Source organism: Pimephales promelas, chromosome 2 (assembly GCF_988280905.1).
Source record: "Pimephales promelas chromosome 2, fPimPro1.hap1.1, whole genome shotgun sequence".
NCBI lineage: Eukaryota > Metazoa > Chordata > Actinopteri > Cypriniformes > Leuciscidae > Pimephales > Pimephales promelas.
This window is the reverse complement of record NC_142770.1, coordinates 50,260,089-50,265,088: the sequence shown is the minus strand read 5'-3', so window position 1 is coordinate 50,265,088 and position 5,000 is coordinate 50,260,089.

Sequence of the window (5,000 nt, the reverse complement as noted above, 5' to 3'; positions counted from 1 at the left end):
AGGGAGGTGCACCGTCCTCGGGCACGGCCAGGTGGCCCCCCCGGGGTCCTGGAAGTCCCCCCGCCCCCCGGAGACACCCACACCCACACCCACCCACCCACCGGACGGGAAGATTCCGTTTTTCGCCGATATCTCGAAAACGGCCGGGCGAAAAAATTTCAAACTCGGGTCTTCCGTAGGCCTCGGGGGGCCCTATCCAAAGAGGCCACCCGCGTCCCCGGGGGCCTCGGGGTCAGGGAGTTAGGCCCGGTCAAAGGCGCGGCGTTTTTGGCTTATATCTCGCGAACCCCCGGGCCAATCTTCCCCAAACTCGAATCGACCGTAGTGCCGGACGGGGCCTTTCGAAAGAGCCCACCCACGAGGTCCAACTCGCCCGGGTCCCCGAGTTATAGCCGTTCAAAGTCGGGGGTCCCGGCGAACGGCGATCCGGTAGGGGGCGTCCCCGGGGCCCGCCGCCGCCCTGGTTCGAGCGAGGGCCCCCGTGGGACCTCGCCACCCAAATTTGAGCTCTCTGGGCCTTCGCGTCGCGGAGATACGGGCGATTTTCTCCCGGGATCGTGACGTCATCGGCGGGCGCCATTTCAGAGCGCGGCCGAGGGTTTTCGGCCGATATCTCCGCGAATACTCGACCAAAAACGACGAAACGCATATGGACGCGTTCAGCTCGGCGAGACGGTTCGAATGAGCCCGGCCTCGGCCGGGCACGTCGAGTTTTCGGCGAGATATTTGCGTTTTTCCGCTTCCGGGGCGCTTTCGGGGGCCCGTATCTCGGGCCCCCGGGGGCCCACGGGGCTGGGGGCGGTCTCATTCGAAAGGTCTCGTCCCGTTCTCCAGCCGACAAAAATTTGGCGTCGATCGGAGCCGCCTTCGGAGAGCTACGGTCGTTTGAAGCCCCGTGCGGTGGGGTTACCGTCCTTCAAACAGCCGCCGCTCGCAGGGGGAGTCCCGGGGAGGCATGGTTGCCTGTATGACTTGGGCTTAGAGCACCCAGCCCCGCGCTCCTGGAGGAACCTCCGGTGCACAGGGTCTGCTGCAACCAGCCACGTGGGTTCTGAGGGGTAGGGGAGCGTGCGCTCTCCTCCCCGGGCGGGCGGCCGGGCCCTGGGGGCTCGCGCCTCCACGGAGGGACCTCGCTCCCGGGGCTTCGTCCCCGGGGCTCGGGGACTCCGTGGCGGCTCGGCCCCCGGGGTTCGACCCCGCTCGCTCGCTCCAAAACCCAAGTCCAAAACGTGGGGTTGCACGGGAGCTCCGGGCGCGACGGGTCTCCACGCACGGCCCCGGGGAGGGAGCTCCGACCCGGGCCGGAGGCAGATTCGCCCCCCGCCCCCCGGCTGTCCGCCCGGAGCCGAGACGGTCCTAAAACGGGCCTTGGGGGTGATGTAGAAGGGTAACGCTCACACAACCAGGACTCACACAAACCGATCTGCATCCCAGGCAGGGTGCGGGTCTCCTGGGCACGAATAAAGCCCGATGCCCCGTGGGTGATGTTGGCCCTGGCCACTCAAGGCACTCACCCAAGCCAGAGAGGGTGCACTCTGGCTGGGGAAGCAGATTCAATCTCTGCTGTGGTGGAGCTCTGGAAAAACGCCAAACCTCCAGGAAAAGACGGCCCGGTTTCTCTGAAAAGTGCATCCCAGGCAGGGTGCGGGTCTCATGGGCACGAATAAAGCCCGATGCCCGTGGGTGATGTTGGCCCTGGCCACTCAAGGCACTCACCCAAGCCAGAGAGGGTGCACTCTGGCTGGGGAAGCAGATTCAATCTCTGCTGTGGTGGAGCTCTGGAAAAAACGCGAAACCTCCAGGAAAAGACGGCCCGATTTCTCTGAAAAGTGCATCCCAGGCAGGGTGCGGGTCTCCTGGGCACGAATAAAGCCCGATGCCCCGTGGGTGATGTTGGCCCTGGCCACTCAAGGCACTCACCCAAGCCAGAGAGGGTGCACTCTGGCTGGGGAAGCAGATTCAATCTCTGCTGTGGTGGAGCTCTGGAAAAACGCGAAACCTCCAGGAAAAGACGGCCCGGTTTCTCTGAAAAGTGCATCCCAGGCAGGGTGCGTGCGGGTCTCATGGGCACGAATAAAGCCCGATGCCCGTGGGTGATGTTGGCCCTGGCCACTCAAGGCACTCACCCAAGCCAGAGAGGGTGCACTCTGGCTGGGGAAACAGATTCAATCTCTGCTGTGGTGGAGCTCTGAAAAAAAAAAAACGCGAAACCTCCAGGAAAAGACGGCCCGGTTTCTCTGAAAAGTGCATCCCAGGCAGGGTGCGGGTCTCATGGGCACGAATAAAGCCCGATGCCCGTGGGTGATGTTGGCCCTGGCCACTCAAGGCACTCACCCAAGCCAGAGAGGGTGCACTCTGGCTGGGGAAGCAGATTCAATCTCTGCTGTGGTGGAGCTCTGAAAAAAAAAAAAACGCGAAACCTCCAGGAAAAGACGGCCCGATTTCTCTGAAAAGTGCATCCCAGGCAGGGTGCGGGGTCTCCTGGGCACGAATAAAGCCCGATGCCCACCTTGAAACGGAGCCTGGGCTCGACTCTGAAGTCCAGATCTCGAAAAACGACAGAGTCCAAAAAGGTGCGGTGGCTCCAAACCTCCATGCCCTCAGACCTCCCTGGCCAGCCCAGGGAGGGTGGCCCGTCCTGGGCCAGACTCAGATTTCCCCCGCCACCCCTGGAGCTCCGCCTGGAGCGAAGACGGTCCTAAAACGGACCATGGGGCTCTTGTAGAGGATGAGGGAGGGAGAGAGGGGCCTTCAGAGAGCCCCTTGGCCGGCTTGACTCTGGAGTCGAATTTGGAAAAATAGACAAAGTCCATAAACGTGCTGTTGGTTCGGACCTCCAGGGCACTCAAGGCACTCACCCAAGCCAGAGAGGGTGCACTCTGGCTGGGGAAGAGGATTCAATCTCTGCTGTGGTGGAGCTCTGAAAAACACGAGAACCTCCAGGAAAAGGCGGCCCGGTTTCTCTGAAAAGTGCATCCCAGGCAGGGTGCGGGTCTCCTGGGCAAGAACGAAGCCCAATGCCCACCTTGAAACGGAGCCTGGGCTCGACTCTGAAGCCCAGATCTCGAAAAACGACAGAGTACAAAAAATGTGCGGTGGCTCCAAACCTCCATGCCCTCAGACCTCCCTGGCCAGCCCAGGGAGGGTGGCCCGTCCTGGGCCAGATTCAGATTCGCCCGCCACCCCTGGAGCTCCGCCTGGAGCGAAGACGGTCCTAAAACGGGCCTTCGGGGATGTATGAGAGAGGGGAAGCGTGGTGGTGGCAAACACAGAGGACCCCCTACCAGCGATCAGACCGTCGTGAGTCCCACTCAGAGTCACTCTGGGTGGGCATGTAAAAATCCAGATTACGCCGCGCTGGAGCTCTGGAAGTTACGAGACCTCCAGGAAAAGACAGGCTGGTTTTCTGAAAAGTGCACCCCAGGCAGGGTGCATCTTTTCCTGGGCACGAGCCCAGCGCACATGGTGTGGTGGTCCGGCTCTGGTGCCAAAGTTTGGGGGAAAAAATAGACAGAGTCCAATAACGTGGTGTGGTTCCAAAGCTCCATGCCCTCAGACCTCCCTGGCCAGCCCAGGGAGGGTGGCCCGTCCTGGGCCAGATTCAGATTTGCCCGCCACCCCTGGAGCTCCGCCTGGAGCGAAGACGGTCCTAAAACGGGCCTTCGGGGATGTATGAGAGAGGGGGAAGCGTGGTGGTGGCAAACACAGAGGACCCCTACCAGCGATCAGACCGTCGTGAGTCCCACTCAGACTCACTCTGGGTGGGCATATAAAATCCAGACTACGCCCCGTCGGAGCTCTGGAAGTACGAGACCTCCAGGAAAAGACAGGCTGGTTTTCTGAAAAGTGCACCCCAGGCAGGGTGCATCTTTCCTGGGCACGAGCCCGGCGCACGTGGCGGGGTCCGGCTCTGGTGCCAAAAAAATTGAGAAAAATCGACTAAGTCCAATGGCGTGACGTGGGTTCAAAGCTCCATGGTCTCAGACCTCCCTGGCCAGCCCAGGGAGGGTGGCCCGTCCTGGGCCAGAGTCAGATTCGCCCGACACCCCCTGGAGCTCGACCTGGAGGGAAGACGGTCCTAAAACGGGCCTTCGGGGCTGTATGGAAGAGGGCAAGTGTGGTGGTGCAAAACACAGAGCACCCCCTACCATTGATCAGACCGTCGTGAGTCCCACTCAGACTCGCTCTGGGTGGGCATATAAAATCCAGACTACGCCCCCCCCGTCGGAGCTCTGGAAGTACGAGACCTCCAGGAAAAGACAGGCCGGTTTTATGTAAAGTGCACCCCAGGCAGGGTGCGTCTTTCCTGGGCACGAGCCCGGCGCGCGTGGCGGGGTCCGGCTCTGGTGCCAAAAAATTTGAGTAAAATCGACTAAGTCCAATGACGTGGTGTGGTTCCAAAGCTCCATGGTCTCAGACCTCCCTGGCCAGCCCAGGGAGGGTGGCCCCGTCCTGGGCCAGAGTCAGATTCGCCCGACACCCCCTGGAGCTCGACCTGGAGGGAAGACGGTCCTAAAACGGGCCTTCGGGGCTGTATGGAAGAGGGCAAGTGTGGTGGTGCAAAACACAGAGCACCCCCTACCATTGATCAGACCGTCGTGAGTCCCACTCAGACTCGCTCTGGGTGGGCATATAAAATCCAGACTGCGCCCCCGTCGGAGCTCTGGAAGTACGAGACCTCCAGGAAAAGACGGGCTGGTTTTATGGAAAAAGTGCACCCCAGGCATATGCTTGTCGAACGGTCGGTCTGGGTAAACGGCGAGTGTCCGTGCTGTTGCGTGCGAACGAGATTCCCAATGCTAACGAACCTCCCCCGGCTGGCGACCGGGGAGAGCGCCTCGTTTTCGGGCACGAGCGAATGCGTCTGCCTGGCGGAGCCCCCGTCGGTGCCGAGGTGGTCCTGAGACGGGCCTTCGGGGTTTTGTCGAGGAAGGGGACAAGCGCCCCAATCGGACAAGGCGACGGGCTAAAAAATGGTGCTCGGTATCGGTTTCTGACAT